At 34.5% G+C, this 15,583-nt stretch overlaps 1 protein-coding gene across 4 annotated transcripts in view; it reads right to left on the bottom strand.

The window, feature by feature from the left end:
- LOC110262188 (uncharacterized) overlaps positions 1-15,583 on the bottom strand; it is a 665,542-nt gene that overhangs the window by 484,656 nt on the left and 165,303 nt on the right. For 3 of the 4 annotated variants that reach the window (XR_014813350.1, XR_014813348.1, XR_002346864.2), the window contains exon 2: positions 14,772-14,909. The exons of the other annotated variant lie outside the window; for it this stretch is intronic. The gene's annotated coding sequence lies outside the window, so the exon portion shown is untranslated. The remainder of the gene's footprint in view (positions 1-14,771; positions 14,910-15,583) is intronic. 4 annotated transcript variants of the gene reach the window in all.

Raw genomic sequence — 15,583 nt, 5'->3', positions numbered from 1 at the left:
ATATGCCATGGGTGTGGTCCTAAAAAAAAAGACAAAAAGACAAACATATATATATATATATATAAAATTTTTAACCATGCCACGTATGTGTCTTACCTCTGTCTCTACATTTTCCAAACTTTTTAATTGCTCTGTGTATCAGTTTGTGTATTTGCATCTTATTTGGACTAGGAAAAGGTACTATTAAATCAGTTTATCAAGTTCTTAATTTTCTGCAGTAACCTTTTCTAATACTAACGTTATTTTTGAACTATTCTGTAAACTAAATTCCTGATGAAAGTTTCCATCTTTTCATATAGCATCATATATAAATATACAGAAAAATCTGTGTTATTTTAAAATCTAGGGCTGATGATATCTCTACTATTTTTCCCCTTGTAGGTCTATTTCTACTTTCTGATTTTTCAATTAGTTTTCAACCCTTTTTAAAAATTTTTATTATTATTTTAAATCTTTGCATTCCTTGCTTTTTTTTAAATGCCAGTCACTGTGTATGAAAATGTGTACAGATTATTTGCAGCTATAGAAGATGTTACTTTTTTCTTCTTTTGCTCCTAATAAGCAAAAAATTAGATTAAGTTAGATTAGTTAGATTAAGAGAAGACTGCTTTCATCAGGAACTGAAAGAAGTGTTTTGAAGCTAGCTTTCAGTCTTCAAGAGACCAGTTCCACATTCTGTATGGCCATTCTCTTGGAGCAAATTTCCTCAGAGATGCCAACTAAAATCCTGAACGTGTTCCAGTGCTCACCACCCTCCCAATGCCCTGCTGAGACTGCTAAATGTTCTTCTCAACTTCTCAGAATTTCTTCTACTGTTTAGACGAAGGATAGCTCATCATGATATAATCAGGGTAGAGCTGGTTGAACTTTAAGATCTAGCTGTGACTTGTAAATAAGCAAATAAGCCAAAAGCAAGAGCATGTTCCAATATCAAGCTCACTTCTTTTTGTTTCTTATCTAAGATACTGATCTTTAAATTTTGGCTGACTTGATAGTTTACTGATACTTTACAATTATTTTTTTAAATACTTTATTCACTATTCAAGTTTTTCTCAGCAGAAGAGTTGGTCTGATACAATCTGCTCTGCCATGGTCAGAAACAGGAATTTATATACTATTCTTCACTCAAACCATGCTATATTCATATATTATATTCAACAAGAATAGCAATATAGTGGGATGTAGAATGTATAACTTTTGGTTTAATTTATAAACATGACTTTTATTGTTTAAACATTCTAAATATACAACCTGACATTAAAAACACAAATTTATTATTAATATATAGAGACTTTTTATCTTCCTAATATGTTTGGGCTTTGTTTCTACAGCCATTTTTTTTAAGGCAAATTATTATAGAATTATTTGAGAATGCAATCTAAACACAAATATAAAATTTAAATAATATCTTCATAAAGTGGTCTCTACTGGGTATATAAATGTAGCCTTATGGAGGCATTAATTTTTAGATGGAATTACATAAATATTTTATATAATTTCAGGTCATTTTTATATCACTATGCTCTTTCCTCAGTTAATGATAAACCCACTAAATAATTATATAAACAAATATTTTTCCTTTGATTTTAGAAATAGTTATTTAATTAAAATAGGAATAATTAGTAAGATATTATACCTAGGAGAACATTTTCTGATAATATTCACAGATATGGAGAAATATGTATATATACATATTTAATCATAAAGTCTATCTCAATTTTGAAGCTGTCAAAGTTTTTTTGTTTTGTTTTGTTTTTTCTTTTTTTGGGCTGTACTGGCGGCATATGGAAGTTTCTAGGCTAGGGGTCGAATTGGAGCTGTAGGATCCGAGTCACATCTGTGACCTACACCACAGCTCATGGCAATGCCGGATCCTTAACCCACACAGCAAGGCCACAGATCGAGCCTGCATCCTTGTGGATACCAGAAGGGTTCGTTTCTGCTGCACCACAATGGGAACCCCAAAGTTTTTAATTTATTTTACCGCTGGTTCAAAAACATGAAAGCAACTCTTTTCTTCACAATTTGAAAACAAATGAGTACTTCTGGGAAAAAAAAACAAAAACAAAAAACAGACAATTATAGATGGCCAGAATATTCTTCCACATAATTGTGAAGAAATTAAGCACATCTATTAGAATTTAATTATTTATATGTGTACATACTGATGTTTACATAAGTACAAGTCTTCTTCATTGCATTTTCTACTTGCGTTGATAAAAATGGGAACGGAAAAAATCATGTAATATATGCACTAATTCAATATCGAATCAAATAAAGTGAAACATGCTGTAGTGATTAAATCCTTCACTCAGTTCTGCCTGAACAGGAAACTCTAGAAATGCACGTCGAACCACAGGGCCTACTCTGCCCCTTTCCTCTACTCTGGCCCTCTCATTCACGCCCCCACAGTCCTGCTCAAGCCTCTGCGTGAGCAGGCTGGGTAGTTTCTTAATCTCTGAATAATGAAGAAGTCCCGACTCTGATCTGGATCTGTCTTTAGAATCTAGATCCCATCCCTCATTTTTTTTTTCTATTACGTAATGAATTTTATTACATTTATAAGCGTACAACAATCATCACAACCAAATTTTACAGCACGTCCATCCCAAACCCTCAGTACATCCCCCCACCCCGCAACCTGTCTCATTTGGAAACTAAGTTTTTCAAAATCTGTGCGTCAGTATCTGTTCTGCAAAGAAGTTCATTGTGTCCTTTTTTTAGATTCCACGTGTAAGTGACAGCATTTGATGTTGGTGTGGCCATCCCTTATTTGGATCCTCAAAGTATCCTTGCTCTGACTCCTACATACATTCATACAAGTAAACAGCCGGATCTCTGAGACTCGGCCTTCTCTTTAATCTATGATAATTCTCCACCTGTGTGATAGGACAAATCACGCCTTTGCTATATTCCTCTTTTCTCTAATTTTTGCCATTTGCCTGGATCATGACCAAAAATTGCCTCTCTCACTTGGGACTGTCTTCCAGACTGGATCTCCTCACTCACCAGGATCTGGGCATTGGGACTTGCTCTATAGCGTGTCAGTCCACAGCTTATTTCTTGACTCCAATGCCTTTTGCTACAAATTAGCTATCATGCTTTCTCCGGAATTCAAAGACTTAACAAGTCTCATGTAAGCAATCTTTTTGCCGTGTCATAGAATTGGCCTATTTGTTTTCTTCTGTAAAGGATTTATTTTCTAACTATAGGGACAAGTTTATCACTTTGAAATAACAGTCAAATGTTATTTTGTCAAAATTAAAAAATAACCAAACATAATGCAATATCTAGTATACAAGGAAAATAGAAACCTTGAGGATATGAACATTAATGTATTCCTTCCATAAAATATTACATGCTAGCAACAAGATCATGATATATTTATGAATTTTTCTATTACCAATGGAAGAAATTGAATTACTAACAATCACCAAAATTATTTCTTACAATACCAATCTCATATTTAAAATATATAACTTCAGATAGTCATTCTATGTGATGTAAATCACAGCTTGATGTGGGATATAAATGAAAGAGTGAAGAAAAAACAGTACACGCTGGTAAATCTACTTTGATAATCAAGGAGTGAAAAGATTTTTCAATTTGATCGCTTTCATCTACAAAACGTGAGACTTAATAAATTATTCAGTTAGTCCATTAATGCATCCCCCTATAATTGAAATCTATGATAAGTAGGTACATTACATTTAGAAAAACAAAACAAAACTCTCCTAACACTTATTTTCACTAGAATTCATTTCACTTAACTCTTTTATATGATCATTCTGATTAGTGATACTTTTAAGGAGGTAAATTATGAAAACTAAGGTTTTACCATTTTTATCGCCAAGTAAAATGAAAAGCATATGTTCTCATCTTGTGTGACACTACAACTATTACCTATTACCCTATCACTACATCCAGACTGTGTTTAGGATAGGCTGAGACTCAGAAATTAGCCAAACAGAATATGAAAGTTCAGATTCATAGGTGGATTAAAACAAGGAAAATCTTATGAATGAGTCAGAGACAGAGTGAGGACCAAAGAGGGGATGAGTATCCCCTGAAAGAGTGCCTGTAGAACACTATTTGTAGAATAAAAATGCCTTTTGATATCATGATGTTTATGTGCAAACCGTTGCAATATAAATGTTTTGCTCTCCCAACCATATCACAAACATAAAAGGATTTATAATGAGGGCCCCCTCCTAAGAATTTATTGTCCATGAGTTAAAATATTAAAAAATACACATAGAGATTTCTGCATAAGTAACTGTAACGACATCAGTAACTAAATATAGAAATAGCAAAGTTTAGGCAAACTAGCTAGTGGAACTCTCAGCAGAACAAGAGGAGATGAGTTTGAATAAAGCTTACTTGTCATTGATTTCACTATTCCTCAGAGAAAAAACTGCGTTAATGGAAAGATAAAGTTTCAAAGGAGCCCAGAAAAAAAAGGCATCCAAAAAGCTGGACTCTGATTACATGAGTTCACATCTATCTAGTCTGGGAAAAGGGCCACATGGCCCAAAATGGAGATTGCTGCTTCAGGCTATCCCAGCTTGATGATACCAGCTATTTCAATTAAAACTAATTATCCTTGAACTGATTCTTTACCCAATGAACTAACTCCTGTTTGGAATTTGGCTTCTCAAGGAAGACTTCCCTACAGAGAAAGGATGTCTTGGCTAGTGAGCATGAACACCACAGTTATATTGCTCATTACAAATCAGTATTTCGTGGTTCTGGTTACAAGCATATTACCTTCCCTCAAGTGATAAGCTTGTTTACAGAAGCACAGCTTTCCGTTCTGCCCTTGAACAATAAAATGGGAATAATTTCTACTCTGCCCATTTATTGAGCAAGTGATAGAATACATAGATTACCAATATGTATCGTAATTATATTATAATAATGGGACTTGTTATGAATATATGGTCTCCTCAAAAACTTTCTCTTCCAAGGACAGCATCTGTCACAGGTAGCAATTAGGTATAGTGAGGATGAGGTATAAGGTCACAAGCTAATAGTGGTTGGTTCCATAAAACAGTTTATAATTTTTCATGGTTTTAATTTATAGTAGAAAAATGTTACTATTTCAGTATTTTGGGGAAAAACATGACCTTCTTTTGCAGTATTCATTTGTATGTACACACACATACACACATAAATACACAGTTCCCATGCACATATGCTTTCTATGATGTTAGATTTTTATGTTACTCATTGCTCTGGGTGGAGAAATATAGGGTGTAGCTCTCCCTTGTTCACTACTATGTCTAAGCACTGCTGTAGGAATAATTCATTCCCAGCTGACAAAGATAATTGAGATACTCAACCATCAAATGAAAACAGTTCATTACCTGTTTTACTTAGCATTTTTTTATCTTATAAAATTTGAATGACATTTTAATAAAAGATGGAAGAATTTTATGTCTCTAAAAACAAAGCAATTTGGAGTTTCTGTCGTGGCACAGTGGTTAACAAACCCAACTAGAAACCATGAGGTGGCAGGTTTGGTCCCTGGCCTTGCTCAGTGGGTTAAGGATCTGGCATTGCCATGAGCTGTGGTGTAGGTTGCAGACATGGCTTGGATCCCTTGTTGTTGTGGCTTCAGTATAGGCCAGCATCTACAGCTCCGATTAGACCCCTAGCCTGGGAACCTCCATATGCCAAGGGAGCAGCCCTAGAAAAGGCAAAAAGACCCCCCCCCAAAAAAAAGCAATTTGAATAATCAAAAAAGGATATCTAATCTGTGTACAAATAACCCTCAAATGCATTAAAGATCCTGTGTTTTGAGTTGTTCTGAATGATTAAATGTAGGTACTTTAGTGATCTATGTTTAAAATATGTGAAAGATAGATATGTTCTGATTAGAGACATTTAGCTTGTGTTAAGAAATAAAGCACTTAACATATCCTCATTTGGGATAACAATGTAATTCTAAATTCCTGCCTTCACCTGTACAACTTGGTAACACAGAAAATACGCTGGCCAAAATAGAGTGTACTTTGTTTCCTACAAACCATGTGAATCTTACTAAAATTCTCCTTAGTAAATGTTTTAAAATATCATTACAATACATGTCAAGTATCTTAAAAATGGAAATGGGAAATTACATACTTGGAGGCAGAGCATGAAAATCTGAATGAATCATTTGGGAAAACTTCCAACACAGCAACTTCTTATGAGAGGTTTACCATCATAATAGCAATGATGAGCTTAATTCCTCTGGGTGCATAAAAATCACATAAGGATGGTATTGTAATTTTAGATGAATGAAAGTGTTATGAAGGGGTGCAAATTGGCTCATGCACACATCTCCACAGCCCATGGGAGAAGAGATGAGCCTGAAGCAAAATCCTTCTTGAGATTATAATGCTCAGTTCATGAAGCTTATGTTTCATCTAGCCAGCAAATACATCTACCAGAAAAACCTTTTGTTAATCTTCTATTGTGACTTTGCCTCACACTAGCAAACAGCAAGATGCAGTCACTCACACAGCAAGTTCTTATGTTTGAATAGAAATTGAACATTCCCAAAGGGTGAGAATATGGCTATTTGCACCTTCAAAATGGAATTGCAAGCCTGGGGCCAAAAACACAGCTCTATAAGATATAAATTTGACACAATGGACCACCTCTGCCTCCTTCAAAACCTCACTAATCTCAGAGACACTGTCATGTATTAGTATTTCTATGGTTATAATTACTCCCCCAGTTTCTTTCAAAGGCTTTCCTTTATTCTGCTTGATAAATATTGGCTTTATTATATTTAACTGGCAGCTGGGCATTTTCATTCAGAAGTCTGATGCTCATTAACTCAAGTATGTCTAACTAAAATCACAATCTTTCCTTTTAAGTGGCTCCTCCCTCCAGACTGCACTGTCAGAATCAATGGTAAAATCATTTTTCTTGTTACACAAATTCAAGCCCTTAGAAATACGTCTGAATTTCATTTTCCCCTCTTTAAGATACCTCAATAGGTCAGACTCTGATTATTTTCATACTTTTGAAACCTTTTATTATCTTCCCTTCATATTTGTATTAGTACTTTTGTAGATCAACCTCTTAGACTTGGATAATTGTACTAGTCTTCTAACAGAGTTTCCAGGCTTCAGTAAAATCATTTCATCCTGCACGTCACCATCAGACTGATTCCCCCTGCAGTGTTCCACATCAGGTGCTTATCTTTCATCAAAACAAACTAAAAGGTTTCTAAACAACATTCAAAATTATGACTCAATGTTCTGTCTAAACACAAATCTCTTTTTGTTTAATTCCTTTTCCCTGCATTTCCAGATGCATTTATTCCTACTATGTATACTACTTCCCCGTAACTCCCTTTCAATCTAACCTTTGAAATCCAGCACTGTTTTCAGTATACATTAGTCATCAATTATTCAAATACAGGTCCTCTCAAATATATTGTCTACATCACATCAAGCATCAGCAAATGACATCTACAGGTCATTCCACCCCTCTATAATACTTGGCTTTGCCTACACATTTTTTAAAAAACTATATTTTTATTTTTTTTATTTCCCCAATACATTATTTTTTTTTCTACTGTAGAGCATGGTGACCCAGTTACACATACATGTATATGTTCTTATTTCTCACATTATCATGCTCCATCATAAGTGACTAGACATAGTTTCCAGTGCTACAAAGTGGGATCTCATTGCTAATCCATTCCAAAGGCAATAGCCTACATCTATTAACCCCAAATTCCCAATCCATCCCACTCCCGTCCCTTCCCCCTTGGTAACCACAAGTCTATTCACCAAGTCCATGAGTTTCTTTTCTGTGCAAAGGTTCATTTGTGCTGTATATTAGATTCCAGATATAAGTGATATCCTATGGTATCTGTCTTTCTCTTTCTAACTTACTTCACTCAGTATGAGAGTCTCTGGTCCAATCCATGTTGTTGCAAATGGCATTATTTTGTTCTTTTTTGTGGCTGAGTAGTATTCCATCGTGTATATCTACCACATCTTCCTAATTCAATCATCTGTCGATAGACATTCGGATTTTTTTAAATGATGTGTTTGAGCCTATATGACTATCAGGCTAAAATTAAATTTTAAAAAAGTTTGTCAAGCCCTGGTCTGTAGCCTTTTGCCTTCACCTTAATGTAAGCTGCTCAGGAATGGTATAGATACCACTACTTGTCTTTACTGCAGAGTGTAAAAGAAATGTAATACCATTATCTTTTTGAAGATAAAGTCTAACTATTTCAGGAACTAAGAAAGTTTGGGCAATATCTAAGTATCCAGAGAGTGGGAGAGTTTTTACTACTTGAATAAGCCTAGATCTTGGGAATATATTTGAAGAAGACAGTTCCACAAAATTCTGTTTAAGAAGTTGTTACTCAAGAACCTCAAGTTTTACTTTGTGAATATTACTTTCAAAATTCATGTTTCCAAATTCCATACTAGTTACGAACTGGTATGTGAAATATATAGTTTTATGTTCTCTAGAAGACTTCATTTATGTTTTCATTATCTAAAAATAATAAAAAAAAAAGTATTTCTGGATCATCTGTGTAAATCCCTTGTAACTGAGTATTGCTGTGTAGTTTCACTGCTTATAGTCAGATTCTGGTTTAATAGTAAGCAAAGCTTGAGCTTTTTTGGCAGTGTTAAAATTTAAATATTTTCCAAGCACGCTCTGCTAGAAATTAGACTTGCCAACATTAGGAAAAAAACATTGCCAGGATCAGGCCATCAAGCCTCAATCTTCAAATTTGATCTTCTGATGAGCATCTGAATTTTATAATCAAAGCATAAGACTACAATCTTAAATCAACAGCAATCCCAAATTGAAATTAATACACACAAAGTTCACAGATGCCATGGGAGTCTTAGGATGGAAATAGACAACTTGATGGAAAAGAGAGAAATCTCACTATATTATTCTCAGACTGCAAACACCTTTGTGTTTCCCAAATATAAAATACAAATTCCAGCGTGATCGACAATTACCAGAGTCTTATCCTATATCCAAATCCAGATATATCCTATGTCCAAATCTAAAGGGAAACAAAAACAACAACAAAAAAACCATCTAAATAGGGTTTAGGATTCTAAAGTAAGAATTTTTACTGGCCAGTAGAATACAAAAGAAAAACATGAATCAGTGAGAGAAAATAAGAACCATAAATAATATCTTCATATTGCATTTAGGCAGAATATATACTTTCATTATGAGTATGTAAACTTATTAGCCAGAGTCTAATACATAAATATATACACTAGTAAACCTCAAAAGAGAAGGTAGAGCATGCTTTTATTCTTCAAAAAATTGCTTATTGTTTATCAACCAATAGCATCCTCAGTAACTAGTAAGTTATTAAAAATGTAGAATCAAGTATTAATTACCATTTGATCCAAAAATCCCACTCGTTGGCATCTATCCAGAGAAAACCATGACTCAAAAAGACACATGTTCTCCAATGTTCATTGAAGCACTATATACAATAGCCAAGACATGGAAACAACCTAAATGTCCATCGACAGAGGAAAGAAGTTGTAATACTCATACACAATGCAATATCACTCAGCCATTAAAAGGAAAGAAATAATGGCACTTGCAGCAACATGGATGGACCTAGAAATAATCATGCTAAGTGAAGTCAGTCAGACAATGAGACACCAACATCAAATGCTATCACTGACCCGTGCAATCTAAAAAAAGGACACAATGAACTTCTTTGCAGAACAGATACTGACTCACAGACTTTGAAAAACTTATGGTTTCCAAATGAGACTGGTTGGTGGTTGGGGGGGATGCACTGAGGGTGTGGGATGCAAATGCTATAAAATCTGGTTGTGATGACTGTTGTACACCTATAAATATAGTAAAATTCATTGAGTAATTAAAAAAAATGTAGAGTCACTGATCCCATCACAAAATTGCTGAATGATTATTTCATTTTAATAAGTTCCCATATGATTTTATACATATTAACATTTGAGAAGCAGTGCTTGCAAACATGAAAATCCTAGTCTACTTAGTTCTTTTATTGAATATAGTTCATAAAGAAAAACAAAATGTCCTCTCCCTCCCCCCACCCCATGAAAGCAACTGATAGCACTAGCAAGAAAGAGCAATACATCTATCATTTAAAGAGAAAAAGTACAAATAAATTAAAATTTAACAGGAAGATTATACTACCAACATTCATCATACTGCTGTGTTATTTTACTTAAATATTAGATGTAACACTGGTTGTTGATGGTTTTAACCAAGAGGATTATTTGGGGATAGATAGTATACTTACAGTCAATCCATATGAACAGTGTAAATAAATGCCAATTTTGTTCATTTTTCACTTACCGAAAACAATATACATAGCAAGGGTCATCTTTTACTAGTATTATCAGCTAGTATCATGTTTAAATTATTTAAATCTTGGTTATTTAAATATTTTTGACCTGAATGTTCAAGAAGTTTAAGTATATATATGTATATATATATTCCTATGCAAATAAGTTACCCAGTTGACAAACCAAGGGTGATTTCTTAATGTAGGTTTGGGAGCAATTTTCAATATACAAAGTAAGTTAAATTTATGACTTTTCTAATAATTTGTTTATCCAACGACAAAAGCAAATCCACCCAGAAACACACATTTAGTTAAGGACATAAAGAATAAGTTCAGTCATGGTGGTATTCAGATAAAATCAAAATAAAATGGTCTCAGGGGACTCCAGAAATGATGCCAGAATGAAGATCATGTCCTTTTTAAGCTGATTTAAGCAGGATGAGTCCAAAACACTAAATGTGGTAGGGATAGATATATAGTAATGTAAACGATTTTAAAGAAATACACTGAAATTTGTAGTCCAAATATTCATTTCAAAAGAGCTTGGATGTTTATACAGTTAAGATGTTAATTCAAAAATATGTACAGGCCTTCCTTTAGAATTATCTTTACAGCTTATATATTATCATTTAAAAAGAAAATGGTGTTCTAATGTGTCTAATTTTTAGATGGATTTAATTAGTGAAATAGAATCTTTGATACACTAGTTGAGATAGTAATTTATGGTTAAATTTCCTACAAATCAAAGCCACCAGTCAGAATAGCCATCATTAAAATGTCCACAAATAATAAATGCTGTAGAGGGTGTGGAGAAAAAGGAGCCCTCTTATACTGTCAGTGGGAATGTAAACTGGTGCAACCACTATGGAGAACAATATGACAGTTCCTTAAAAAACTAAAAGTAGAGTTACCAAGTGATTCTGCAATCCTACTCCTGCGCATATATCAGGAGAAAACTCTAATTCGAAAAGATACATGCACCTCAATGTTCATAGCAGCATTAAATTACAATAGCCAAGACCTACAAGCAAATTAATGTCCATCAACAGATGAATGGAGAAAGATGTGGTATATACATACAATGGAATATTACTTGGTCATAAAAAATGAAATAATGCCATGTGTAGGAACATGGGCGGACCTAGAGATTATTATATTAAGTGAAATAAGTCAGGTAGAGAAAGACAATACAATATGATATCACTTATATGTGGAAGCTAAAAAAATGATACAGATAAACTTATTTACAAAACAAAAAATGGACTCAAAGACATAGAAAACAAACTTTGGTTACCAAAGGGATAGCAGGGGGAAGGGGGAGAGATAAATTAGGAGTTTGGGATTAACATACACACATTACTACATATAAAATAGGTAGCCAACAAGGACCTACTATATAGCATGGGGAACTACGATGAATAACTTGTAAAAACCTATAATGGAACAGAATACACATATATATGTATATATGTGCATTTATGTTAGTATATATATGTATATACACACATATGCACATACATATATAACTGAACCACCTTGCTATACACTTGATAATAATACCCTATTGTAAATTAACCATACTTCAATTTTAAAATGTTTAAAAATATAAACAAAAAATAAGAAATAAATTTTTAAAATAGATTCCTATGTGGCATATTTGTAGCTGAACACATAATATGTTGGGCAACAACTTGAATAAAATAAATTATTTAAAGTAATAATGATAACGCTTCGTAGGTCTTATAATAATTTCTATATTACTTTATTGAAGGAAGGATTATATTTTAAGAAATTCGGATAAATTGACCCCCAAATATATGGGTGATTGGCATAAGTTATATTTTTTCTTCTATTTTTTTCCTTCCACTTAGAATCTAGCCAGTACTCATAAGGAAAACATAAGTACATAGGAATATAAAGTCAAGTCAAAATATGTGGAAGTCCAATATTTAAAATTTCTACAAATTTTCATTAATGTAAATAATGAAGAAGCATACCAGGTTATTAAAGAAAAGGGAAGAGAATGTGAAACTTGCTAGTAAATTAACTTTTTTGTTTTTCTATCATTGTGTTTGCTTGCTTTTATTTGGCAGAGAGTAGAATCCTCTAATACAAGAGTCGATAAGATGTGGATTTCAGTGGTCAGAATTACGATGTTTCTTTCCTGCTGCTAGGCTCACAGATTGGAGATCAGAACAAGAATGAGGATGTATTTGATACTATGCACACTTCTTCACATCCCCCACTCCAATAAATACAAAATATATGCGATATTACAATCATTACTACAAAGCACAAAGTAAGAGTGTGATGAGATATTTGTTCCAGAAAAATATAATTACCTCTCATTGTACGGAGCCTGGGTCATGTGTTTTAGACACAGAGAGAAATATTTCCAGTCCTCTCTTTTTACTTTGAAGAAGAAACAAAACAAGAACTGCAATACATGCTGTAAACAAAGGAATGTCTAATTCTGCCTTCTGAAGGCAATATCCCACAAGGGGTCATATTTGAATTAAAAAAAGGAAGTGTCTTAATTTTACATGTATGTTTTTTCAGACCAAACAACATTAAAAAATGTATGGATGTTTATATATCCAAAACTTTCTATGATTATAAAGGAAGGAAATATTTATTATCATTCTCAGCTAAAAATTCCTAAACAGGAGTTCCCATCGTGGCACAGCAGAAACGAATCTGACTAGGAGCCATGAGATTGCAGGTTCGATCCCTGGCCTTGCTGAGTGGGTTAAGGATCCGATGTTGCCGTGAGCTGTGGTGTAGGTTGCAGATGTGGCTCAGATCTGGCATTGCTGTGGCTGTGGTGTAGGCTGGCAGCTACAGCTCCAATTAGACCCCTAGTCTGGGAACCTCCATACGCCGCAGGTGCGGCCCTAGAAAAGAAAAAAAAAAAAATGTTAAACAGAGAGCTTCTCCCAAGTTTCCCATGCTCCTTAATGGACAAAGTAAAGCTAGTTTCTTTTGGCTGCAGCTTTTCTAAACACATTGTAGAGGGAGCTAATCACTCTGACTTACACTTCTTCCAGCTTTTAAATTCATTCCAACTACATGTTTTTTAACTGTCAATTTATAAAAGAAATCTAGTGATAGTGATTCATGTGTGTAAAACAGATGTATGTCTGATGAATGTGACACAATGAATGCTGTATCCTTATTTGTAAAAATGAGACAAGGCGTGAGAAATAATTTATATCAAATAATTTCTCTTAGATAATTGATTTTACTCAAGTCGACGTCAGAATCCAAAAAAGTTACACAGCAGGGTGTTTCTTAAGTTGGCTTACATAGCTACAATCTTTCTTTTGCTTCATTTGTAGTTTGTGTAATTGTCACTTCTGCAGTCCACTTTTTAAAGCCGAAATGTTCATTGCAAGGACAGAAGACAAAAATACTGACATGTATTTGAAATTAATAACCATTTCATGTCAGATAGAATTTAGAGATTTTATTATTCACTAGACTCTCTTATTTAACAAGAGTTACCTCAATGTTATAAAATTATGAGGCAAACATGGCATGTTTCAGGAAAATATTCAAATAACTAACATGAAGTGTAAAAAGAACATGTGATTGCACGCACATAAACACATACTCCTACAGCAAAACACTCTCATCCACCCCAACTTAATTATTTTTTAATGAATGTAAAAAATGTATTTGTAAATTATAAAATATTCTCTGAAAGGACTTAAATTTTTTTTCACGTTTCCAGTCCCATTCATACCCTCAAGGTTGTTTATCCAGTTTTTTTTCTTCTCCACCTCCCAATCTATTCCTCGAAGATTTTACTTTATTTTTAATTAAAGTATAGTTGGTTTACAGTGTTGTGCCAATTTATGCTATACAGCATGGTTATCCAGTCATATACTCTTTTCCTCATACTATCTTCCCTCTTGTTCTATCCCAAGAGATTGGACATAGTTCCCTGCGCTGTACGGTAGGAACTCATCGCTTATCCACTCCAAATGTAAAAGTTTGAATCTATTAACCCTGAACTCCATGTCTATCTCTTTCCCTGCCCCTTCCTCCTTGGCAAACACAAGTCTGTTTTCTATGTCTGTGAGTCTGTTTCCATTCGTAGATAGGTTCATTTATGCCATATTTTAGATTCCACATATAAGTGAGATTATATGGCACCCCACCGTTAAGGCACTAAATTGACATATGGAACTTACCTTCTTTCTATATTCCTTACACATATTATTTCTGATTTTCTCATAAGTATATATGAGTAGAATACATAACAAATTATCTAAAAATGTGGCAGCTTAAAACAACACACATTTATTATCTCCCAGTTCACTTGAGCTGGGTCCTCCCTCTCAGAGTCTCTTGGCATGATGCAATCAAGGTATTGGTTGGGATTACAGTACCTTAAGGTTCAGCTGAAGAAGGATCCACTCTCGAGCTCACTCACCTGTTGGTAGGAGCCAGATCCTCACAAGCTGGTGGACTGAGGAGGTCAGTTCCTCCCTCGTTGGTCAGAGGTCTCCATCAGTTCTTTGCCACTTGAGTATCTCCATAGTGTAGCTAACACATGGCAGGTGGTTTCCATCTAAGCAGGCAGGTGGGAAGGCAAGAGAAAGTGAACAAGATGTAAGTCACAGTCCTTTTTTTTTTTTTTTCTTTTTAAGGGGTGCACCCACAGCACATGGAGGCTCCCAGGCTACTGGTTCAATCAGAGCTGCAGCCACCGGCCTACGCCACAGCCATAGCAATACCAGATCTGAGCTGCGTCTGTGACCGACACCACAGCTCACAGCAACACCAGATCCTTAAGCCACGGAGCAAAGCCAGGGATCAAACCCACAACCTCATGGTTCCTAGTCGGGTTCATTTCCGCTGTGCCACGACAGGAACTCCGGTCACAGTCCTTTTGTAACCTAATCTCAGAAGTGACATGCAGATTTCTTTTGCCCCACTCTATTCATCAGTAGGGGGTTCCTAGACTCAACCCACACTAGGGTGGAGGGGATTATAAGAAGGTGTAAACACTAGGAAGGGAGGTCCGACGTCATCTTAGTGGTTGCTTCCAACTCAGCGCCAGAATGTAGTCAGCACTTAATAAATAGTTCCCAAATAACACAATGAAATTTTCTTGTTACAAAAATATCTCATAAGCAAAGGAGATCAAATCATACCAAAATGAAATATGTTTTTATACTGAGGAATAATTCCCTACTTCTTAAACTGGATTCATTCTAAGCTGCATAACCTTTGCTTTAATTG

Source organism: Sus scrofa, chromosome 8 (genome assembly GCF_054392235.1).
Source record: "Sus scrofa isolate SSC_HxYL_T2T_F1_AM1 chromosome 8, Sscrofa_HxYL_maternal_Yorkshire_Landrace_v2.0, whole genome shotgun sequence".
In the NCBI taxonomy this organism is placed as follows: Eukaryota; Metazoa; Chordata; class Mammalia; order Artiodactyla; family Suidae; genus Sus; species Sus scrofa.
This window is presented reverse-complemented; position numbering and strand designations above follow the sequence as displayed.